The 26,645-nt window shown below is 36.4% G+C and overlaps 1 protein-coding gene across 3 annotated transcripts in view; it reads right to left on the bottom strand.

Annotated features, from left to right (window-relative positions):
• Positions 1-26,645, bottom strand: part of EFHC2 (EF-hand domain containing 2) — a 222,997-nt gene that overhangs the window by 166,982 nt on the left and 29,370 nt on the right. The window contains exon 2 of one of the 3 annotated variants that reach the window (XM_007493311.3): positions 18,614-18,704. The exons of 1 other annotated variant lie outside the window; for it this stretch is intronic. The gene's annotated coding sequence lies outside the window, so the exon portion shown is untranslated. Of the gene's footprint in view, positions 1-9,758; positions 9,939-18,613; positions 18,705-26,645 lie in introns of all 3 variants that reach the window. One more of the 3 variants, XM_056826099.1, reaches the window with a different exon arrangement.

Here is a 26,645-nt window from a genome sequence, read left to right as displayed (position 1 = left end):
CACCAATGACATCATAGACCCTTTAAATAACCAAGTCCTTACTTGCCAAACAAACACAAAACAAAATAAAAAGTTCGTGGATTGAGTAATTGAATAAAGATAATAGCAGAAAGTAAGCAAAGCTACTTAACTTCGAAACATCTCTATATATGCAAATATACACATTTATAATACATAGTTTTATTATCTTTGATATTAACAAAAAGAAATATTCAATTACACAAACAAGAAAATTATAAATAATTATGACAAAACTTAAGATTTCTATGCCTTAAAATTAATCTTAATTTTTTTAGTCACATAGTAATTTTCAAAAGATAACAAAATATCCTTATTTTTCTCCAGGTCTCCTCCAGAACATCTTTTCTAGACATTTATCTCAGATCATAATGATGTTGCTATGATTATTGGTATACTAGTCAGTGTACATATCTCCACATTGGTTCTATTTTCTTCTCTGCTTTGCATTATTTCATAAAAGCCTTTCCATAGTTTTCTTTCAGTTTTTCATAACTGTCCATTTTTATGGCATAATAACATTTAATTACATTCATATACCATAATTTCTTAAGCAAGTACCCAACTGAAAAATGCATAGGATATTTATCGTTTTTGTTTTGTTTGAATGGAGCCACTAGGAAATTTTTGTATAAATAGATGCATTTTCCATTTCAATAACAACCTTAGGGTACATCCTAAAAGGGAGAACAATGGATTTGGATAATTCTGTTGCCATTACCAAATAATCATATAGTTTTTCAAAAGGACTGCACCAATTCATCAGTAGTTTAATAGTGTGCTTGCTTCTTCATAAGTATGTCAGCATGGAATTTATTACCTTGCATTAGTATTGCCAATTTGGTAGGTATAAAGTGGTATCTTAAAGTTGTTTTATTTTATATGATTATGACAATTGGAAAGCTTGAAATCTTTCAAGTGATTAATTGACAATTTATATTCTTCTGTTGAAAACTGCCTGCTCATATTGACAATTAAGGAAAGGATCTTATTTATAAATGTATGGCAATTCCTTATATATTTGAGATGTAAAAATTTAATAGAAATATTTGCTAAATGGTTTTCTCCTTTTTATTCTGTCTTCTGTGGTATAAAAGGCTTTTTTAACTTTTACATAATTAGTTTTAAATAAGCATGCATAATTATTATAATTATATGTAAATAATTATATCTTATATGTTTGAATAATTAATTTATCTGCATTTAATTATAATTAAATATAAATATATAAATAATTATAATTATAATCATCTCTTATAATGTTTGGTTTTCTGGATAGCTAAGAAAAATTTTAACTAATGTAAAAGAGTTCATATTCCATTATCTTCTAATTTGTAATCATTTGTGCTTAGATTCATGTGACATTTCTTATTATACATGCTGTGAAAACAAGATCTAATCTCATTTTTATTATACTGCCATCTAACTTTCCTAATTTTTAAATAACAATTTTTAATATTTTCCAATAATTTGTTATAATTGATTTATTTATTCTATTTCAATTGTTTAATCTCTTCCACTGAATTCTTTTTTCTATATTTTAGAACAGAAATACCAATTAATTTTGATAATTACTGCTTGACAATATTATAAAAGATGTGGAAGTAAAGTATTCCCCTTTTTTTATAATTCCCCTTTATGACCTTAATTACTTGTTCTCTGAGTAAATTTTGTTATTTTTAACTGAGTCTTTTAAGTGCACAATTCGTTATTTCATTAGCATTAAAGTATATCTACAGATTAATCTGAATAACAGTGATATTTTCTTTATTTATCTAAACTTAATGAAATACTTGGATATCTCTCCAATTATTTAATGACTTTAGTTCTATAAACAAAAATTCTGAAAGTTTCTCTAGGTAGCCATTATGCCATAAAAGTTTGGAAGTCTATTGGTTTGAAGGCAAAAATGAAAAGTAGAAATCTAGTCCCTTCTCTGGCCCCCACCGTTGGAATGTGGGCATTATCACCTTGATCCAGACACCATCCTTCTCCTTTCATCTTTGACTTTAGAAGCTAGTGGGGGAGAAGATGAGAAGAAAACACTGTAGAAGTAAATTGGCCCAATCGTCCAACCTCCCACCAAATCCCAATACTGTTTTACTCACTTTTGCCTAAGCTCTAAAGCTTTTGCAAAAGCCCCATTTCCGGTTTCATCTGCATTGAGATGTTTATTAGAATTCACTTTCATGTTCTCTTCATGCTCCTTCTGTAAGTCAGTATCAACATTTACCAACAATTAATTCACTTTCACCTGTACAGTAAAATCCATTTCTGTGCTTTTGCAACTCTCTACTTAGAAAAAAAAATACACAAATCAAAAATCATCAATCGTATGTAACGGTATTATGCCAGCATTCAAGTCCCATTTAAATGGGGAAAATAGAAAAACTTCAGATTAGACGCTGCACTGTTAAACAGACGTGAAGCAAGAGGGGGAGGAGAAAGGCAGATTTTCCAGCCTTCCTAAGCGAAGAGGCAGAGGGAAGTCTACTACTGAGCGGACATGCTTTGGCCTCCAGTTGCCACTGTCCCATCTGGCAGACCAGACAAAGGCAGCCATGGCCACCGTGGGCTCTGGCCACCCAATACCCGCCATGGCTGGTTTTCTACTTCGCCTCTCTATTGTCCATCTGTCTTCATTTTCACTTATCCGGCTGACCAGCTCCAATTAAATTACTGGTTCAGTTTCCTTTGGAGCTTCTATGGCGTTTGAAGCAGGAACAGCAGGGGTGGTAGACGGAGCCATTTTAAAATTCTTACTCTATGAAGTACATTTTGTCTTATAGCTATCGATTTTTGTTGTTCAGCCATTTCTTCATGACGAGTTTTGTGGTTTTCTGGGCAGATACTGGAGTGGTTTGCTATTTCCTTCTCCAACTCATTTTACAGATGAGGAACTGAGGCAAACAGGGTTAAGTGACTTGTCCAGGGTCCCACAGCTAGTAAGTATCTGAGGCCAGATTTGAACTCAGGAAGATAATTACAAGTCCAGTGCTCTACCCACTGTGCAACATAGCTGCCCCATTGCCAAAGATAACAGGTCTAAAACAATAGCAATGTGATAATAAATAGCTTTATTTTATATTATTGGGAAGATGTCTAATTCTTTTCTTTTAAACATAATACTAAGTTTTAAGTTCAAGTTAGTACTTTTTAATCATATTAAAGTTCTCCCATTCCTATGCTTTTTGGTATCTTTAAGATAATTGGATATTACATTTTATTAATTATTGAAAAGATTTATTATGTTAGTTGTCTTCTAATATTGAACCATCATTGCATTCCTGATATAAAGCCTAATAGCTAAAAAAGAATATTTGATATACTGCTATATTCTACATATCAATATATTGTTTAAATGTTTGCATTAGTCAAAAATGTTTGCATTGGTCCCTCTTTTTGTTTATCTCATCCTTGCCAAGCTTGTAGCTTAAGGCTAGATTTACCTCATAAAAGTTTGTGAAACCATAATTGTTCACCATTTTTTGCATAGTTTGAGATACTGGTTTCCAATTAGTTGGCTAAGGACTCCTGGAGAGCTACAAAAATTTTTGAAAGCATCTGAAAATGTATATACATACATATGTAATATACATGCACACACATACACAAAGATATATGTGTGCATGCATGTATGTGTGTATGTAGAAGATAGGGATACACAAGGATTAATATGGAAAAATGTTTTATATGATTGTACATGCAAAATCTATATGAAATTGCTAACCATCTAAAGGGAGGTGGGGATGGGGGGAGGGAGGGAGGGAGAGAATTTGAGCCTTGATATATATTTTTTTAATGTTGGAAACTGTTTTTACATGTAACTGGGAAAAAATGAAATTTTTTATTAAAAAAATTAGATGGAATTTGCCTTGGCCTGTAGCAACATATGCCAGGAAAGAGAAAGAGAGACAGAGATAGACAGAGACAGACAGAGAGAGACAGAGACAGAGAAGGAGAGGGAGAGAGAGAGACACACACACACACACACACAAAGAGACAGATCATACATATATGCACATGCATACATATATAGTGTAAGTGTACATGTATGTGTATATGTGTATGTGATCTACCTGTTTTAGATTACCTATCATAAAGTGTCAGGAAGTTACCTAGCAATAAATAACTATAGTGTTTGACAAATAAAAAGATGCAACTTGTTGGGACAAGAATTTGCTATTTGACAAAAACTATTTGGCAGAGACTGGGACTAGGCCAACATCTCACACACATATCAAGATATGGTCTACATGGATACGTGATCTAAATATACAGAGCAATATCATAAGCAAGTCAGAGGATCAGTGAAGAGTCTGCTTGTCAGATCTATGGATAAAGGAAGAATTTACAACCAAATACACAGAGTATTATAAAATAGACAATGGATAATTTTGATTATATTAAATTTAAAAGGCTTTGTAAAAACAAAATAAATGCAACCAAGATTGGAAGGACAGCAGAAATTGGGGGAGGGAGGGAATTAGCAGCAAATATCTTTGATAAAGCTGTCCTTTCTCAAATATATAGAGAACTAAGCCAAATATGTAAAAAGTCAAAAGTTATTTTCAATTGAAATATAGTCAAAGAATGCAAATATGCAGTTTTCAGATAAAAAAAACAAAGCTATCTATAGTCATATGAAAAAATGTTCTAAATCACTCTTTTAAAAAAAGTCAACTGGTATTTTTCTTTTATTTTTTTCTTTACTCAAAGAATTTTCTCAATTGCATGTAACAATTTTCAACATAATGTTTTCCAAAATGTTAAGATTCAAATTGTTTCCCTACACCCATCTTGGAGCTGGTAAGCAATTTGATCTGGGTTATAAATACTGTGAAAAAGGAATTCTTTGTTCCCTTTGCCTATTCTGAATTCACACTTGTGAAAGGGAATCCTTTATTCCCTTTGCCTATTTTGAGTTAACACACCTTTTGATTGAGTCAACAAAAGCTTGAACTAGGTGGAGGAGCTCACAAACCACTTAATGGAATTCACACTTAGAAATTCAATCAATCAGGAAACTGAACCTTTTGATGAGAAATTGACCTTCAGAGGATGACCTTCATAGACCTTTGATAAGAGTTGACACCTTCACAGGATGAGAGGTGTGAATCCCACAGACACTGCCCCATGGACAGTTCTAGACAATTTGGAAACTGTGATTAGCCCTTGTGAAAGGGGGAAGGGACAAGGAGACACTATAAAAAGCCCTGAATTTCTGGGGCTAGCGAAGTCCATTCCAAGAAGGAAGTCAGCTTCAAGAAGGAATTGGACCTGTCAAGAGGAGTTCAGCTTCAAGAAGAAAGTCAGCTTAGTTGGCCTCAGGAGTTACCTTCAGCTCTAGTCATCGTCTTGACTTTGTGCAATGATACTTTGAATCAGCAACCACAATTATTATTTATAAGAAGGACAGAAAAATGAAATGATAAATGTTGGTGGGGATATGGGAAAATTGTGACACTAATACACTGTTGGTAGAGTTGCAATCTGCTCCAACCATTTTGGAGAGTAATTTGGAACTATGCTCAAAGGACTCTAAAACTGTGCAGATCCTTTGATTCATCAATACCATTACAAAGTCTGCATCCTTAAGAGACGAAAAAGGGGAAAGGATCTATTTGTAAAAAAATATTTATTGCAGCTCTTTTTGTAGCAGCAAAGAACTAGAAATTGAGAGATTGTCCATCAACTGAGGAATGGTTGAACAAGGTATGGTATATGGCAGTTACGAAATTTCATTGTGCTATACGCAAGGTGATTTCAGAAAACTCTGGAAAGACTTCTATGAAATAAAAGTGAAGTAAGCAGAACCAGAACATTGTAACACAATGACAACAATATTTCTTAGTGAGCAACTATGACTGGCCTAGTTACTCTCAGTAATTTCAATCTAAGACAAGCCCAGAGACACATGATGAAAAATGCCATTTGCTCTCCAAGAAAAAAACTGGAGTCTGAATGCTGACTGAAATATACTATATTTCATTTCCTTCCTTCTTTTTTTTCCATTTGATATGTCTTCCACAAAAAGACTAATATAAAAAATTATTTTATATGAATATACATGTAAAATCTGTATCAGACTGCCATCTTTGGAAGGGGAAAGGGCAGGGAGAAAATGAAGGAGGGAAGGTCAGAAGAAGGGAAAGAATTTGGCCCTCAAATTTATTTAAAAAAAAGAATGTTTAGAAAAATTGGTTCTACAGGTAATAGGTAAAAATATACATATATATACATATATATATATATTTTTTTTTAAAGAAGGAGGCTACATTTTGGAATTTGCACATACTATCATGGTAGATGTGATAGTTGGTTTTACTGACCCTTTTTTTGTCTTGTTAAAGTTTTAGGAGGGCTGTTCTTTGGGGAGGAATATTTTCAGAAAAGATGACAGTATTATTAAAAAGATACGAATGAAATGTTTTAAAATTTAAAAAGAAATTTTCTTAATTATCAGGAAAACTACTACTGAGAGGATATGCTCTTTATTATAGTTTCATCTTTCCCATCAGACCTGAATAGGCAAAGGGCAGGAATGGCTACCATGGTCACTCTCAACACCAACCATGGCTGGCTTTTTACTTTGTCTCTCTCTTGTCCATCTGCCTTCATTCTCACTCACCCAGCTAACCATCTCCAATTAAACCACTGGTTCAGCCTTTTTTTAATACATACATATTTTTTTAAATCCATACATATACATACAAACACACACATACACACCAAACACTGTCAGGCTGATCCTTACTTAGCTCCAATAAAACAGTGAAAGAAATAGTGTGACTGTATAATGGGTAGATAGAGGGTCTGCCTTCCTGCAAAAAAAAAAAAAGTTCAAGTCTTAACCTCTTAAACCTACTAGCTATGTGAGCAGGAGAGGAAATCAGAATCTCTGAGTTCCCCCAGAGGAAGGAGTTTCAACATCACACTGATGGAGTCTACCTGCAGACCAAAACATACTCTATCTTATATATTTTACTCTTCTTCTCCTTCTTCTTCCTCCTCCTCCTTCTCACCAGCTAACCAGCTTCAATTAAATCACTACTTCAGCCAGTGTTGTCCACCTGAAAATTGTTATAAATATTCATTTGTTTATTTTCTATTCTGTTTTCTTGGCACATTTGTAAAAGTGGGTTTTTTTCCTCCATTTATTATCTTCCCCTTTCCAATTTGACTTTGGTAGTATGATTTTTTTAGCCTAAACTTTTTAATTATATTTGCTAATGCATTTTTTATCTTTTCAAACAAAGTCTTTTGTTTTATTTTTTGCTTCATTTGTTCATTTGCTTCCTATTTTACTAATTTAGTTCTAATTTTGGTGACTTTTTTTGTTCTTAGCTTTTGGCTTATTATTTGTTCATCTAAAAAATGTTGTACTGCCAATAATTCAAAGATCATAGTATCACAGATGTGAGAGATGGAAGGAACTAAACAAACATCTGGTCCAATCTGGTCATTTTATAATGATGGCAAATGAGGCATAGAAAGGTTAAGTGAGTTTCCCAAAGTGTAAAGGAAGCAAATAATAGAACCAAAATATAAGTTCTCTGACTCTCAATCCAGTTCTTTTTTACTTCATTCCTTCTTGTGACCTCTTACTTTACCAATTTACTAGGGGATCATTTTAGGAAATATAGAAAAAAGTTTAATCTTCAAGAAATGGAAAACCAAGCTTACATTGAGGAGATGTTAAGACAGCACCTGTTTGTTCTCAAAAATTCACATAATCAACCTTACATGAACTACTCCCCAAGATACTTAAAGAACTTATGGATTTGATTCAAGAACCATTATTTATGAGCTTTGAAAAAAAATCTTTTTAAAACAGGAGAGATAGCCCAGGACAAGAGATCAGTTGCTCTAATTTTTACAAAGGGGAAGAATGTGATTATCAGAAATATAAAGTGGTAAGCTTGCTAAAAAAAAATCCTGGCAAAATTCTAGAATGCATGATTAAATGAGATTTGTAATAGCAATCACCTCTAAATTGCCTATCTTCATCAGAAATAAATAATCCCATACTAATTTCATTTCTTGTTTTCACATGTAAATAAGGACAATGTTATGAACATAGTATATTTGTATTTTAGCAACACATTTGGCTAAATTTCTTATAGCCTTGGCCAAGCTAAAAAAAAATGTCAGTTTTATGGTAGTAGAGTTAGGTGGATTCAGAAATAGGTTAATGGTCCTTAGGCATACCCTCTACCATCATAATCAACTATTTTACACGACTGTGTTTAGTTATCTGGAGGAAAATACATGTTGTTAATTTAATTTTGTGTTTGTCTGCTGTGTCAAAACAAAATATTTGAATTTTTAAAAGAGAAGCACTTATTTATAATGTAATTTCATACTCTGTCAGAATATTAGCCTGTATTTTTTAGATTTTCTTTTTCTTTATACTTCATGACTTGTTAGTCTTTCTTGACTATTTTGTCTTATATTCACAATTGTGTGCATCTGTATTTGTTTTTATTTTCTTAGATTTTATCTATGACAATACTTGCTGACTAGAATAAGAAGTCAAAGTGGCCCCAGAAACTCTCCCCACTTACATTCTCAACACCGTAGCCAAAGAGAATGACTTGCAATTGTTGCCTCAAAAGAAGAGCCAACCAACCATCAATATCGAATATCCATTATTCATTTGTTGGGGAATGCATGGTTCACAGATACTGCCAAGAATTATCACTTTATAAAGAAAGTACTCTAGTACTTACTCATCTCAATTTTTGAATAATGATCAGTATATATTATATCATATCATATCATATTATATCACTATATTAAGAATCATTATATTTTCCAAGATCTAGTTCCCTCTTCTCTCATCACTCAGTTGTCTTCTCCTATGATCTCCACCTAAATCATCTGTCTCACACTCTTGAGGTGGTCTTCTCCATGCCAAGGCAAACTCCTTTACAGGCACCCTTAATCCCATCCTACCCCATTTTCTCCAAAATATTCTCTCACTAATACTCCATCGTTTGCTTACCTAGCCAGGGTTCCGGGTTTTTTCCAGGTTTCCTCCATTCTTTAAAAAAAGAAAAAACCCACCATTGGATCTAACTAGTCCTGCTATTTTGCTTTTTTTTTTCTATAGTGATATTCCTTAAGAAAGCCTTCTACAATTGGTATCTTCTCCTTGTCTTTTCTTATTTTTTAACTCCTAGCAATCTAGCTTTCAACTTGCTCATTCAACTGAAACTGCTCCCCTCAAAGTTAATAGTAATCTCTTAATGTCCAAATCTAAGGGTCTTTCCTTAATCCTCACCCTTCTTGAGCTCCCTTTGATACCTCGTGGTGCCCTTCCCTGCGTACTCCTTTTTCAGTGAGGTTTTCATGAGCCATGTTTGCACCTGGTTCTCTGCCTGGTCTCCTTTGCTTTATTATCCTCAAGGGTTTCTTCTGTGCTTGCTTCTCCTCTCACTCTATGCTGCCCTGCTTGATCTCTACAAGTCCCTTGGATTCAACTATCATTTTCACACAGAACTCTAGAATCTAGAAACCTCATTCTGCCTATTGGACATCTAAACATCTCAAACTTCATCTGTTTGAAACAGAATTTGCTATTTAAAAAAAAAAATCTTACTCTTCAGAGAGTAAAAACATTTTCCCTCTTACTATGGACTGTCCCATTGACCCAGGCCTTTCCTGGCCCCCACTATCCTATATGTTTTGTCATAGCCTTTTAAAATGAAATCTTTAGGGAAAGGACTTTCTCTTACCCTGGCTGACTTCTTTTGTATTTGTACTCCTACGGCTGTACAGACTGCCCAAGTCAGAAAGTGCCTAAAAGGCCTTATACTTTTTGAGCCAGAGATTCCAGAGAGACATCTACTCCAAAGTCAATGACAAAAGGAGGTCACAGATATACCAAAACATGACCTTTTCGTTGTAACAAAGAGCTGGAAATAAAGTAAATGCCCATCAATTTAAGGAAATGCCTTTAAAAACAAAGCATAAGAAATACAATCTAAAGGGTGAGTCTCATATTTCATAAAGGATTCCATACTTTAAATAAGCTCATTTGAATGCTGTAAAGGACACTGAAGCTTTGAGAAGCTCATCTGCATATGAAAAGCTAAGATAGCAGCTGGTCAAATAGGGGAGATAATTATGCCCACAGGGCACACACTGCCTCTATACCTTTTCCAAGCCAATAAGAAAGACAAGAATTATTAATAGCTGAAGATCCCTGAATCCCCCAAACTGTTTGGTGATTATTAGGTAAACTGGCCTGATTAGCCCACCTTGCAGAAATTAAAATTTAGGAAATGTATTTGAATAATCACCATAATTCTGGATGAGGTCTTTCACTGAAAGGATCTAAACTCACGCCAAGAAGTGCTGAAAGGATAGGTAAAGCCCAGGACAACCTTGCTCTCCTGGATCCTACCTAAAAGACATGAGGCTTCGGAGCTGGGGCTCTGTGGACAAAGAACTGGGGAGTTCTGTATCTGGCAGTTCTGAGTCATGGGCTCCTCATTATTTCTGAAACAGTCCGGCAAAACGAAGGAAAACCTACAAATAGCTGCGTGAAAGTCTCTGAGATAGAAGATTCTTAGGCAGAAAGCGCTCTCCTTTTTCCTCCCAGTTTCCAAGTCATCCACGTCTAGTGGCAAGCCAGAAGTTAAGCCCATTGAGGATGGCCCTCGATGCAGTGGATGCCCTGGCTTCTTTGATGTCTAGCCCATCTCTAAGGGTGGCTCCACAGCCACTCTGCCCCTGGTGACCAGCAAGCCCTGCCACGAGGGGAACACCCTAGAAGTGACTAACCTAACGCTGCTCGCCAACTTCATACTATCGCTGCTGCTGCCATGGGGTCCGAAGAGAGGCTTGATTCAGTTTGGTACTTCAGGATTGACTCTAGATTGAAAGAAGACCCTCATCATCCATCTAATAGTGAAAAAAGGAAGCTTGCTTCGCAAGGGATGGATATTCAATATTCAGTTGGACCAGGAAGAAAAGCCTGAAAGGGGGCTGGAGTAAACAATTCAAGCCTTACTCCCCAATTAAGTCTCAATAATCATTTGAATAACTTTTAAGGAAAAGAACCAGCCTCAACTAGATGGAGTAGGACCTAAGGAAAAGTTTGTCTAAGCAAGGGCAAAGCTGTAGAAAATGCCATTTTTATCACCCATGGGAATACTTAAAGAAGATGACTCAATGTGACATAAACTGAACCAGAACAGTTTAAGGAGAGAGAGAAAGGAGGAGAAAGATAGAGACATTTTAAAATTAACATTTCTATAGCACTTATGAGGCTGTTAGGCACTGTGCTAAGTGCCTTACAATTATTATCTCATTTGATCCTCACAACCACCTTGGGATATAGTTGCTATTGTTATTCTCATATTACAGAGGAGGAAACTGAGGAAAACGGAAGTTAAGAGATTGGCCCAGGGTTACATCTGAGGCCAAATCTGAATCCAAGTCTTCCTGACTCCTCTATGCCTCATCTAGCATCTCAGAGAGAGGCAATGACTAAAACAGAAACAGAAAAAAACAATAATTCAAACAAAATTGAATACTGTAAAATTATAATGACCAAGTGTGTTACCCAGGAAATTATAAGAAAAGGCCCCTTGCTTCTTTGCAAAGGACTACAATCATGACACTCTGCATATAATAGCCTTTTTGCTAGGTTGGTTAGTTTTTCTGAACTATTCTTTCCCTACTTTTTTATTCTTTGTTCTAAAAGTCAGCTCTCTGAATGGTGGGAGAAGGGATGCACTTGGAAACATAAAGAAAAAATGACAAGTTATCAATAAAAAAATGTAATTTTTTTTTGAGGAAGGCAATTTCCTGACTCTTTAACCTTAACTATAAGCAATTTTTCAAAAACAAGAATAGTTCAATCCTCTGGGTTGTGTTCCCTACTCTGGTCCTTAAACTGTGAATGCAAAGCCCAATGTGTTGACAGAATGTTTTCTAAATTGTCAGGATAACAAAAGTCAGATGAGATCTCATTGTGATAGAACAGTGCAGCCCAGAGGAATCTGGTTGCCTGGGAGGCTTTTCCTCTGTGTCAGGGTGTGTGTGTGTGTGTGTGTGTGTGTGTGTGTGTGTGTGTGTGTGTGTGTGTGTGTGTGCCCCTGGGGAAAGCCTCATGTACTAGGCATGCTGTAAAATGCTAAAGATTATAAGGCACAAAATGTACCAAGGTGCCTGAAAGTGACAATGTCATGTCACAAAGTTTATGACAGCTGCATCCTTGACATCTTCTGAGCCCTTCCCAATGACCTCAAAGAGGGATAGACCATAGAAATATAATTTAATGTTCAAAAAACATATGTTAAACACAGACTACATTCAAAGCTCTGTGCTAGGCACAGCTTCTACAAACACAGACTATCCCTATCCTCTAGGAACTTGCATTCCCATGGGGAAGGGGAAAGAGGCAGAATGCATTGTATTTATAGATAATAAAAAGGATAAGCAAGGTTATATTCAAGAATTTCAAGAAGGGGAGAAAATATGAAAAACAAGGGAATCCAAAAAAGCCTCATGTAGGAAGGTAGCATCTAAGCTATGCTTTGAAGGAAGCTGGAGATTCTAAGAAAGTAAGTAAATTAGAATTATAAGGGACCACTTGGAGCAAAGCAAAGGGATAAGATAGCATGGCATATACATGGAACACCTACAGGGTCAGTCTGAGATGAGTGAAGTGGACTAATATGAAATAAGATGAGAAATGGAAATGGGAGAGAATACTTTAGAGTACTTTCAATGACAGGCTAAAGATTTTGTATTTTGTCCCAGAAGTCACAGGGAGCCCCTGAAGATTTATGAGCAAGAAAATGATAATGTCATAAGAGCCTTGTTAAATTGACTAATCTTGCTATACTTTAAGATGATGCAGTTCAGCTGCCATTCAAAATCACTGGGATCCATGATATTTGGTGTCCAAATCTATGTTCTTCCAGGGTGGAGAATTTTCTGACCAGGCAACATAAGTATCCAGTCTTCTTAGGGGAACTGAAGTCCTTTGTGAGCTTGGTTCTCAGAACAGAATTTTCCAGATCTTTATAAACCAGAGGGAAACTGAAAAAAAAATGAGTTCCTGAACCTTCAAAGCTAAGGACCAGATTCTGGAATAACGGTCTCCCCTAATAGAATGTAACCTCCTTAAGGGTAAGGGCTTCCATTTTGTTCTTTGTGTCCCTTACTAAAGAAATCACGAAAGTCTAATAAATGTTGGTGATGACCATACCAAGTACTGACACCCCATTAGATTGAGTTGATCGGCTAGCCACTTTCCTTACAGCCTCATCAGTTGCATCAGGAGTACAAGTATGGTTCTAACATTGTTTGAAGTAGGTTTGGAAAGGGCACATTAAAGGAGAAATCAATCTTTGTGTTTGTATTTTTATTCTACTCCTCCTCTATGCTCCTTCTTAGAACCACCCCAGAAGTCTCCTGTGTTTTAAAGGTGTAACTTGATCACAGCAAAGCAAACATGTCAACTCCAGGACCAAGATGATAAAGAGAATGCGTAGCACCTGTGTAATTCAGCCGGCAGCATCTCATGTGGCCTCCTGGCAGAGGACCAAACGTACTTATATCTATGAAGCTCTTTGTGGTTTGGGTTCCATCATGGGAAAAGGGATGTTCTCAAGTTAACTCCCCTGTGTTTGATGCCAGCCAAAATACTTTAAAAATCTGAATCCCAAAGTCTCAAAGAAGAATTCCCCAAGAAGGGCCAGTAGCCGTGTAATTCAGTTCTCAACTAACAAAATAAATTTAGCCTGCACTGTAGGATTCTTACAAGAGCCATTTAGAGAGGAAGAGAGTTCAACCAAGATAAAGCATGTGTACTGTTCATATGTTACATGCAGGACAATAATAAAACATCAAGCCTGACTTTGATAAGCATGCCTTCTTACACATAAATATATATGCGTGTTTATCAAAGTCATATATGCACATAAATATGTATGTGTGTTCAGTCTCAAATGAGATAGAATGTTAGAGAAGAAGAGGGATTTCTACCAAGGCAGCATGATATAGTAAAGAAAGCACCTAATTTGGAGTCTGGAGATCTGTACCTCAATCCTACCTGACATGTATAGGTTTTGTGATCATGGGAAAGTCATTTAACTTTTCTGAATCTCAAATTCCTCCTATGTAAAATGAAAATAAGTATGCTTGTTCTACATATCTCACAGAGTTGTTTTAAGGAAACTACTCCCTAAAACTTAATGTACAGAAAAAAGGAAAATTTATCATAAAGAAAGGCCTTGTAAAGAAGTGTTTGCCCTCTTTGTTTCTTTAGCAGGTTTGTAAAGAAGTTCCACAACAAAATTTGATAGAATTATAGGGCAACTAGCTATTGAGTGAGTGAAAAATTGGCCACCTGAAACCCTTGTAGCCTTTGAAAAGCAAGTTTACCAACTCTACAGCTAGTTGAGACAAGAGGAATCCTTATTATTTGAGAGGGTCAACCACTAGCAACAGGAAAAAGAAAATAACAGCAAATTATCCAGAAAGAAACCAGCTGTGGAGAAGGAATTCCTTTTTATGTCTTCCTTTCTATCTCTTTCCAGAGTTGTAGCAGGGATGAAGGGCTCGTCTCTCCTCTCTCCCACTGGCAATGACATCTGGCAGTAAAAAAACTCAACCAACAGAAGATATTATGCCCATTACAGAGCAAGCCCAAAAAGTTTAGTAGTAAAGTCAAGCCTAGGAATCCAGAAGAGAAACATGCCTAGCAAAGATGCTCTACTTGGAGAAAATAAGTTGAGGACACCCTGAGAAGAGACTCCCTTTCAAAAGGCCTTTCCTGATGCCCTTCGATGTTTGTGCCTCCCCAGAACCACTGTATATTTCTCGTGTATATTCAGTATTCATTTACCTGTGAACATATGGCCTCCTGCTAGCAGAATAGCAAGCCCCTTGAGGGCAGTAACATTATAACTAAAACATCAAGCACACTGCTCCTGATTGGTTGTTCATTGATTTGAATCAATCTGGGGATTTACTAGGGGAGAATATCAACTATATAGCCCACAATACACCCAAATGGGGCCCAAAACAAATTAAAAGTGGGACATATTAAAATAAATAAAAATACAATAAGACAAGAATAATATTAATCTGTAGTTTTCTAAGTCGATACACAGTATCGTTGGGTAGTGTTTAGAGTCCCTGTTTCTATTAGACTTTGACACAACTGATGTAACTCGGTGGATTTTTTAGGCATTGTTGTTTGTGTCACTATGCATCGTTAAGGGCTTTTACTGATCTTTTGAAAACATTAAATGCTGTATTTAAGGTTTTTAGCATCTATGAAAGTTTGGGAGGGGGAAGGCAACTGGCAGTAGGGAAGTATCAGGAAATGTTTTTTTATAAGAGCCAGAAGCAGAGCTGAGCACTGAAGGAAGCGGAGGATTCTAACAGGTGGCAGGGAGAAGTGAATTTCAAGCATGAGGAAACAACAGGAATAAAGTGACAGAGAAGGCAGATGGAACGCTGAGGAAACAATGCACAGACCAATTTAGACAGAGCGTAGTGTGTCATTGAGGGGAATAATAATAATAAATGTCTATAAAGATAAGCTGGGACTTGATTGTAGTTTTTCATAAGAAAGGTGATGCTTTAACATAAGACAATCAGGAACCATTAAAGATTTTTTTAATGAAGATATACTACGCTCAAACCTGTGCTTTAGAGAAATTATTTGGCTGTTAGATCTAGCAATGAATTAGAGTGGGAAAGAACAAGGAAGAAGACCAAGGAGGAAGAGAGGTGAAGTAGGGTTATGGTGAAGTGAAAAGAGAAAAAGCTTCCGATGAACTTCTGACACAGATGGCAACAGGGAGGTTTCCATATGAATGATGAAAAATACAAATGGAAACAAAGATTCAATGAACTGAAGAGAAACATCAGTATGGCTCCTATTTTTAAACATTTTTTAAAACTGAGTTCCAAATTCTCTCTCTCCCTCCCACCTTTCCTATCTCGATCCCTCTCTCACTTCTCACCCCTTCATGAGACAGTAAGCAATCTGATAGAGATTTTATTTTACATGTATAATCAGGTAAAACATTTTTTCCATCTTAGTCATTTTGTAAAAGAGCTCTCAAACAACAAAGGAGGAGGAAGACGAGGACGAAGAGAACAAGAGTAAAATATAGTATGTTCTGGTCTGCTATTAGATGCTTAGTTCTTTCTCTGGAGGCAGGTGACATCTTTCATCATGTTTGTCTGGGACTGTCTTAGATCACTGTATTGCTAGAATAACTAGGTCATTCACAATTATTCATCCAGAAATACTGCTGTCAGTGTACAATGTTCTTCTGTTTCTGTTCCCTTCACTTTACATCAATTCATGTAAGTCTTTCCAGGTTTTTCTAAAATCCTCCTGCTTCCATTACAGTCATATACCATGACTTGTTCAGTCATTTCCCAATTGATGGACAACCCTTCAATTTCCAATTCTTTGCCTCAACAAAAATATCTGTAATACATATTTTTATATAAATACGGTATTTTTCCCCTTTTTTGAATCTCTGGGATCCAGGCAGAGTAATGGCATTGCTGGATCAAAGGGTAGGCACAGTTTTAGAGACTTTTGGGCATACTTTCAAACTGCTTTCTAGATTGGCTGGATCTGTTCACAATTCCAACAACAGTGCATTAGTTTCCCAATTTTCCCACATGCTCTCCAACATTTATCATTTTCCTTTTCTGTCACATTGGCCAATCTGATATGTAAAAGGGAGTATCTCAGAGTTCTTTTAACTTGCATTTCTCTAATCAAGAATGATTTAGAGCATTTATTCATGTGACTATAGATAGCTTTGGTTTCTTTGTCTACAAACTGTCTATTTGTATCCTTTGACCATTTATCAGAGAATGACTTTTTTAAATTCAACACAGTTCTCTATTTGAGAAAGGAGACATTAATCAGATATACTTGCTATAAAAAGTTTTTCTCAACTTTCTGTTTTCCTTCTAATCTTGGTTGTATTGATTATGTTTGTATAAAAACTTTTTAAATTTAATATAATGAAAATTATTCATTTTACATATTATAATGCTCCTTATCTCTTATTTGTTCATAAGTTCCTCTCTTATCCATATATCTGACAAGTAAACTATTCCATTCTCCCCTATTTTGCTTATGGTATCACCTTTTATGCCTAAATCATGTAAGCATGTTGAAATTATCTTGGTATACGGTGCGAGATATTGGTCCATCTCCAATCTCTTCTTATACCATTTCCCAAAAGAAGCCTCTTCTTAAAATATGGAATGAAATAGCCTGAAACCCACAGACTTCCAGGAAACAGAAGATATACTGATTGGGAGGGACAAGAACTGAAACTAGCACAGAATTCTGGTCTGGGCTTCAGTAGGAAATGAGTCAAGGTCAGCTAGAAGTAGGTCTGGGAATGAAACCACAGACTGGCGATGGGAGGGAACTAAACTTAGCTCTGAGGTTCAGATCCCGGTCCCAGTCAAAGGTTGAAGAAGGAAGAAGAGTATATCTCAAGGAAGCCTTCCAATCAAGGACTACAGAATGAGAGGTAGAAGAAAGTACTGAGTATCTATCCAGAACTTGGTTAGAGCACAGTGGAGTTAGCATTGTAAAGGAAGCAGGACTTGACCCTGAGAATAGGCAACCACTCAGGGAATATAACGGAAGGTAAGTTTGAGATCTAGGCAACTTCATTTAGGAGTAGAGGAGAGGTCAAAACCTAGCTCTAGCACAAAGTCTCAATAAAGGACCTGAGATTAGAGAAATAAGTAGAGAGGAGAAAATTCCTAATGCAGTAAAATAAATACTATGAGTTATGAGAATTTCAGAATAAAATATATCTCTGCAATGGTTACAAGATGATTTTTCCTTGCAGAAAAAGAAAATAGATTGGCCACAATGACTCCAAAAGCAAATGGGGGAAAAAATGAAGAGTTGAAATAATAAACAACAAATAAAATAGGACAATTGAAAGGAAAGTGAATAGTTTACAATAGAAGGTAGACAATGTAATCCACATGGTAGGCAGCTTGAGAAAGAGAATGGAGCAAACAGAACTTGATGTTCAAGGATATAGTTAAAAATGTTAGAATAAAATAAAAATCTAAGAAAGTAGAATGTGAGGGGAAATTACTATTAAAAACTACTGGCCTGAGGGGGAGGGGGGGAAACCTTGAGAAAGTAAAAGAATCACTGGAATCCTTAAAAACCATAATCAAACCAAAAAAGCAATAATAATAAAAAATATGTCATACTTCAAGAAAACACAAAAGAAAACAGCTAGAAACTATTAGATTCAGAAGGCAAAGTGAAAATGAAAAGAATACAACAATCAACACTAGAAAGAAACATCAAATACACATGGAAATATTGTAGCCAAAATTCAGAACTTTCAAATTTAAAAAAAGCTGCCACAAAGAGCCAGGAAGGAATAGATCAAACGCTAAGATAACAGGATTCATACAAGATTATGCAGTAATTTCTAGGGGAAAAAAGCAAATTTTATAATAAGACACACTAAAAGGGGAACAAAAGTTGCATATTACCAAGAATAACTCACTGCAAAACTGAATGTAATTCCACATGAGGAAAACTAACCTTTAATAGACAAGATGACTTTCAAGCATTCCTGCTGAGAAAACCAAAGGTGGGTTGAATCTTTGAAATTCAAGCATGACACAGGATAAACCTAGAAAGTAAAATGCATTTGAGCTATTTAAAGGAACTAAATAATGTTCAAGTGTTTATATACATTAGGGGTAGAAAAAAGCCATTTTTTTTTCTTCAGAATACCAGTGTCTTCAAAGGTCAAATAGAAAAAAATTTTAAAGTCAAATTTAGGGCCTCAACATTGTTTTCTTCTCTTTCATTTGTTTTAAGAGGTTAAAAGACAAGACAGTGAAGAATATAACAGGGAAGAATTCACTATTTCTCATAATTGGGGCACATCAGAAGAATATTATACCAACATAGAAGTAAGAGAGGAATAGACAACTCATGAATTTCACTCTTATCTAAACTGGGCAAAAGAAGCTTGAATGCAGAGATACACATAATATTTTTTTTTAATGCAGCAAAATAAACACAGAAGAGGCCAAAGACAAAGAAAGTGCCACAATACTAAGACCCAGATAGTCTGGGTCCAAGGACTGTCCTAAGAAACCTAGAAAGGTCCTGAAGATAAAACACTTTAAACCAGAAAGATCTCACCCCTGGAGATGATCATAACCCAGAATAAGACCAACATGAGCCTATCTCATCACTCAAGACTGCATCAAGAGGTGAATGTTCTGGTGGCAAAAAGCCAAGATTCAGGAATTAAATTAATAAAAGAAAAGGTAAGTAAACTGAAGAAAATACTAATGGAGGAAAAAATAGGTCATAATCATGACTATAAATAGAATGGATTCAACTATCAAATAGAAGTGAGTATCAGAAGCTGTTGAGAATTTATCAGAAATTTAATTTAAACTTATAAACAAATATATCTATTTATTAAAAATTTAAATATAATTTACATTTCCTTCATAAGAAATACATTTAAAACATGACTCATAAGGTTAAAATAGAAAGTTGGAATAGAATACATTATTAATTGAATCTAAAAGAAAATATGTGTGGCAGTCATGAGCTCAGAAAATAGACACGGTTAAAAGAGATAAGGAGGGAAATTCCACTGAATCTAGCTCAAAGGCATCACAGATAATGAAACAATATCAATACAGGGATCAATATGTCCTACAGACGCCGGAATCTGGAAACAGAAAAGGAGCTTTTCAATCTCATGTCCACCACGCAGCAACAAAAAGTGATGATGACTCGCCAACTGGCACTCAGTAGAGACTCTACGTGCCTGGCAGAGATTAGATGAGAAGAAGACGAACCCAGTAGGAGAGAGGTGTGACTTTACAGGAGACGTGCGGTCCTGAAGCATCAGAGATGCTCGCCGCACATCTGTTGTGGCCACCGAGACACACACTCTGTGTCTGATTCTCTGCAAATGGTCCCTAGGAGGCCACTCTTCCTCTGACGGCGAGTATGACTGTGGGTGGTAGAGCCCAGCTTTACCGAGGGTGTGTTGTGGGGGAAGCGTTGCTCAGGGGATGTTCACGAGTTCAGTTTTGTGGGAACACAGACCCAAAAGTACTGTGAACTTTGCTCTGGGGAGCACTGTCCGAGGGGCTCATTCTGAGTTGGGAGAGCTACATCAATAGACCCATACTTTGAGGTAAAATGAGCTATGGGGAATAGCAAAAACTTCACATATGTTTACAAAGTCTGGCAGGATTTTTTTCAGCTCTCATGTTTTTGTTTTTTAATGTTCTCTTCTGTTCCATTTTATACTTCCAAAGCCATATGAATGTCTGTACCCATCGATGGGGGCTCAAATAAAATTTACATTAAAAGGACCCATAACCTTGTGAGATACTTTATCACCCCATTTTATAGATGAGTAAACAAAAGGTCAGAGAGCTTAAGTAAATTTGCCCAGGGTTATATTGCTAGCAAATGCCAAACCTGGAACTGAAACCAGGTCTTTAGATTCCAAATCCAGCGCTCTCTCCACTAAAAGACTAGAGAATGCTTCCCCCTTCCCATTTTCCTGCTCTGTTTACTCAACATTGACTGACAACTCTGCTTTATTTCTAGTCTCTTTTACTCACTCAATGAAAGGTTTCTGCCATAGGCCCCACACTACTGTCAGAAGAATGACAGGGATTTGAGGAAAGCCAGTTCCCAGGGGTAAAGCTAGACTATACAGTAACTCTTTTAAAAACCATGAATGGTGACTTCCATATAATCAGCCGCTATATACTCCTCCCCTATATATTCTCCAAGCAAAGGCATACACTAACTATAATAGAAATTTGCCTTTCCCCTTTGTAAGAATCATGCTGGGCTGGGCTCGTGTGTGTGTGTGTGTGTGTGTGTGTGTGTGTGTGTGTGTGTGTGTGTGTGTGTGTGTAGCACATTTTACCTCATAAAGCTAATGATGGGATGCTACATGGTACAATGGATAGAGCACTGGGCCTGAAAACCAGCAGACTCGTCTTCATGAGTTCAAATCTGGCCTCAGATACTGTAAAAATGGAGACTTGAATCCAGGACTTCAATCCCCAGAAATCCTTTCTCCACTTCCCCAGAATGCTTTGTAATATTACTAAATTCTCACCTTGGCCGAGATCGAGATGGGGTATTTAACCTGATTGGAAAGGCTTCTGGACCTCCCTTCTCTCATGACGTCTCTCATGATGTGAGTGAAATTGAATTGAGCCTCTCGGCCCACCTAGCACATGCCTTTCTTACTTATATTTTCTTAAATTCTCAACTTTTAATAAAACTCTAAAAATATAATACTCCTTGCAGAGAGAAACTCATTTCTACCTGCCTCAGTTTCCCCAAAATTTTAATCTTTACAATACCTACAAGCTATGTGATCCCAGTCAAATCACCTAATCCTGTAAGGCCTCCATTTCCTGTAAAATGAGCTGGAGAAGGAAATGGAAAACCACTCCCTAGACTTTTGTCAAGAAACTCCTAAATGGCATCGTGAAGACTCAAGCACAACTGAAAATCAACAACAAAAATAACCAAACAGGATTCTGGAAGATCAGCCCCTTAGAAACGCCTGACAATCTGGAATTATACCCAAAGACCCATAAAACTGTGCATACTTTTTGATCCAGTAACACCACTACTAGGTCTATAGCCCAAGGAAATTTTAAAAAGGGGGTCAGGGGGAAAAGGCCTACTTTTACAAAAATATTTATAGCTGCTCTTTTTGTGGTGGCAAAGAATTAAAAATTGAAGGAATGTCCATCAAATGGGGAATGGTTGAGCAAACTGTGGTATAGGATGGTGATGGAATGCTATTGTACTGTAAGAAATGATGAGCTGGAAACACCTAGGTGCACCAATGCAGAGGGAAATAAGCAAAACCAGGAGAACATTGTAAACAGGGCAATAGTGTATAATGAACAACTATGAAAGACTTACCTACTCTCATCAACACAATAATCTGGGACAATTCTGAAGGGTTAATGATAAAGAATGCTCTCCACCCCCACAGAAAGAACTGTTGGAGGGATAATGCAGATAAAACAAACTATTTTTCAATTTAGCTTGTTTTTTTTTTATTTTGGAATTTGAGTATTATATGAATATTCTCTTATACAATTACCAATATGAAAATGTTTTGAATGATAATACATGACGTAGGAATTAAATTTTAATGGTCAGACTAAAATATATGAAAATTATAAATAATATGGTAGTTGCTGATTTAAAGTATTATTGCTCAAAGTTGAAATGACTTTTAATAGCTTTTATTTACAAAAGAGATAGAAAGAGTGAAAGTAGAGAAATACAAAAGGGTAGAAAAGACATTAGCCTATCTAACTAAATATTGCTCTGGTGCTTGACTCAGCCAGGAGTTGTTGACCTTCAACCAGAATTAAACTCTCTCCAGAAGACAGGAAAGGAAAGCCAGCTATCCACTCATCCAAGTTCCCTCCAAGAGGCAGGTAAAGACGATGACTAGAGCTGAAGGTAATTCCTGAGGCCAACTTTCTTCGTTGAGCAGATTTTCTTCTTGAAGCTGCCCTCCTCTTTAAGCTCCAACTTCTTCTTGAAGCTGACTTCCTTCTTGAAGTTGACTTCCCTAGCCAGAGAAATTCAAGGCCTTTTATAGTGGCTTCTTGTCCCTTCCCCTGTTCACAAGTGCCAATCACAGCTTCCAAATTGCCCAGCATTGTGTGTTTGTGAGAACCACTTCTCACCTTCTGGAGAGGTGAATACTCATCAACGGGTTCACAGATTCCTGCCTGATTGAGGTAAAAGAGTGGAGAGCTCCTCCACCTAGTGCTGAGTAGGATGTTCAAGCTTTTGTTGATTCAATTCAAAAGTAGACAAAGGAGAGTTAATCCTGTCTTCACAATCTTGGGTGCTTAGTAAGGGTACTTAAGTTATTGTTAACCAAAGTTTTAACACAAAATAGACAAAAGGAATAAAGGATTCCCTTTCACAAGTATAAACTCAGAATGGACAAAGAGAACAAAGAATTCCCTTTTACAATATATAACCCAGATTAAATTGCTTATCATCTCTGGGAGAAGGGGACGGAAGGGAAGGAGGGAGACAATTTGGATCTTATAATTTTGAAAATTGTATGTTGAAAATTGTTATTATATGTAATTGGGAAAATATTTTTTAAAGAAATGTCTGAGTAAGGAGTCATCATAAAGTACCTTGGAAGTCAGCTAAACTAGGAAATTGGGGTCAAGAAATCCTTGACCATCCAGGAAAGGTCCTAGGTATACCTCTGGACTCTGAAAATGATATGAGAGTTGGTACTATTGCTCAAGAAATGAGCTAATGGAAGAGATAGGGGTTTCCATGAAAGTTTAGGTTTTGCAAAGGGGCTTCACAGAAGCTCGGCAACTATTAAGCTGTCACCTGGCTAATGAGCAGATTAAGGAGTGTGCTAAGAACAAGAGGTGAGGAGGTCTAGCCCTAAAGCAGAAGTTCTTAACCATTTTTTCCTCATATACCCCTATATCACACCTCAGTGAAAGGGAGAATTAGACTTTATGCTCATTGAAAAATTTGGTAAATAGAAACACACAAGACATACATATATATATATATATATATATATATATAAAACATATATATATAAATATATATATGTGTGTGTGTGTGTGTGTGTGTATTCATTTGTTTGTGTGTTTGTTTTTTGGTCAAAGGATACCTTCTCTAGTGTGGAGAGGGGTTGTAGGGAGGGAGATACTAGAGAATTTTAATGTGACCAATAAACAAATAAATTAACAACAACAAAATAAAGGTTTTGAGACATCTCATTACAACTCATAGTTCCTGTGAATTTGATAGTCTTGGGTTGCTGAAATGACTGGAATACAAAAACTAAATCAGAATTGTGGGATTTCAGAGAATCCCAGAAGGAATTGGGAGTGGGAGAGGGGGAAGAATCAGTGGTCACTTACTACAAAGCATTAGTTCCACCAAGTTCTTGTCCAAAGTGCTGGCTGGATTCCTAAACTCTTGTTCCTCAGGGCCTCAATGCTGTCCTATATTCCTGGACCATCATCTTTTCTCTCTACATACTCTCTTCTGGTGATTTCATAAGCTCACATGGGTTCAATTATCCCATCTATGCTGATCTACATATCCAGTCCTGGTTTCTTTTTCCTCCTTATCTCTACTTCTACATCACTAAATGCCTGTTGGATATCTCTAGGTTGATGTCCCATCATGTCTTACTGGCATCTGAAACTCAATGTTTTCAAAACTGAAGATACTTTTTTCCCTCTAGAAACCTACCCCATCTTCCTAACTTTCCTAGTTCTGTCAAGGGCCCCACCATCCTTTAAACTCCCTAGATTTATAAGCTCAGACTTCCTGAAATCTCAGATCATTTCCATTCTATCTCCGCAAAACATCTTGAATCTAAATAAATCTCTTCTCTCATTACAACCTCTCTGGTCAGCTACTTAACTGGTCTCTTTCTTCAAAGCATGCTCTACAACACTGCCACATTGCTATTCTTGAATCATTAACTCTGACCAAGTCACTACTCTGCTCAGAAAACTTTAATGGCTCAATGTTGCTTCCAGAATAAAGTAAAAACTCTTGTTTGGCATTTAAAACCCATCACACAGACTGAATCCAAAATATCTTTTAGTAATTTCATATTATTTTCTCCTTCTTCTGTACTAAATAACTTCCAGACTGGTCCAATTACTTTTCTACCTTGCATGCTGCTCCACTTCCTGCATTCATGTATTCTTCTGTACAAACACTCTCCTACACTTCGATTGTTTGTCCTTCTCATCGTTGCCTCTTGAAAACCCTCGTTCCCATTAAGGCTTATTTCAAATGCTCTCTCCTACACAATAAAAAAGACCTTTCCAAAGTCACTCCCCCCCCTCAAGTTTTGGTGCTCTCTATCATACCCGGAATTTCTTTGTATTTACTATGTGTGTGTGTGTAGTATGTTCATTTATGATCATCAGAAAAAATAATATAAATAAATTGAAGGCAACTCAAGGATTATCTAATCTAACCCAATCTGAACAGAAATTATTTTCAATAATCCCAGATTGATCAACTAATTCAGAGCTGAAAATGGATACCATCTCCCGAGGTTGTCCATTCATTCTACTTTTGAAGACCTCTACTTCCTTATTTGGGGCCAAAATCCTTCTCTGTGAAACTTTCCCATGATGATCCTAGCATTCTGCCCTTCAGAGCCCATCAGAAAAAGTCGAATCCCTTTCCTACATGGCTGGCTTTCAAATAATTGAAGACAGCTATCATAGGCTCCAGGAGTCTTTTCTTCAATTCAACTCATTTATTTAAGCACCTATTATGTGAAAAAGAATCACACAAAAGGATATAACGGCAAAAATAGAAATTTCTTTTCCTCAAAAGACTCAAATTTTTTATATTAAACATGCCCAGTCACTTTAAATGACCTTTTGTTCTGTTCAATTCATCAACAACCACTTACTAAGCACATAACTAAACTAGGTGCTAGATACTGATCTAGGTATTGAATTTACAGACGAAACTAAGAGTCCTTTATGGAAGGCTATCCACATCTAGAGAAAGAACTGTGGGAGTAGAAACACAGAAGAAAAACATATGATTCATCACTTATTTATATGGGTACATGATTTGGGGTTTTGGTTTTTAAAGATCATTATAAAAATGAACAAAATGGAAATAGGTATTAAATGATAATACAGTGGAACTGCTTGTCAACTCCAGGGTTGGGGAGGAAAGAGGGGAGGGAGACAACATGAATCATAATCTTGGAAAACTTACATGTAAATTTGTCACTGAAATAAAATAAAGGAGGAAATAGTTCTTTATTTTACACAAGAACAATGTGATAGTTTTCACATATAAACAAATTTAGGATATATGCAAAATAAAGACACAATGATTGGGATTGGGAAAGGAGATGGCCCCACCAACTGCTAGAATCAAGAAAGACCTCTAGGAGGCAGCTCTTAAGATAAACCTTGAAAGATGCTAGTAATTGGAGAAGATAAGAGGAAGAGGAACTGGGGCATGTGAGACAACCTGTGCAAAGACAAAAGGGTAGAAGATGGATTGTTGGGAACAGGGAAGAGAAAGCTGAAAGCTTGCAGAGCACTTTACATATATTTGATCCTTACAAGTCTATGAGGTAAACTGTCCAAATACTATCAACCCCATATGAGGAAATGACCAAGGTCACATAGCTAAGTAAATGTTAGGAGGCAGGACTCGAACTCCGTCTCTGGTCCCAAATACAGCCCTCCTAGGATACTTCATCACGACATGGAGGTAACCCTGGGTTATATCAGGTTACATCAACAGTGCCACCAGCCACGCACGCTTAGAAAGTCTTTAAACATGAACCTAACAAGAGACTGCGTGTTTCTTGTCTGAGGGGCATGCTAGCTAAATTCAAACAGACAGATTGGGCTGGTTGAAGGGTGAAGAGTTTTCAGCCACAGGAGCTCTGTGAACACTGATTTTCTAAGTCACAAAGAAGTTGCCATTTGAATCAATGAAAGGGAGGCCTACAACAAGAAAATGAGAGATCCTTGAAAAAATGACT

The sequence above is a fragment of the Monodelphis domestica genome, chromosome 4, assembly GCF_027887165.1.
Source record: "Monodelphis domestica isolate mMonDom1 chromosome 4, mMonDom1.pri, whole genome shotgun sequence".
Taxonomy (NCBI): domain Eukaryota; kingdom Metazoa; phylum Chordata; class Mammalia; order Didelphimorphia; family Didelphidae; genus Monodelphis; species Monodelphis domestica.
Note: the sequence above shows the minus strand (reverse complement) of the source record. Positions and strands in the feature narration are given on the sequence as shown.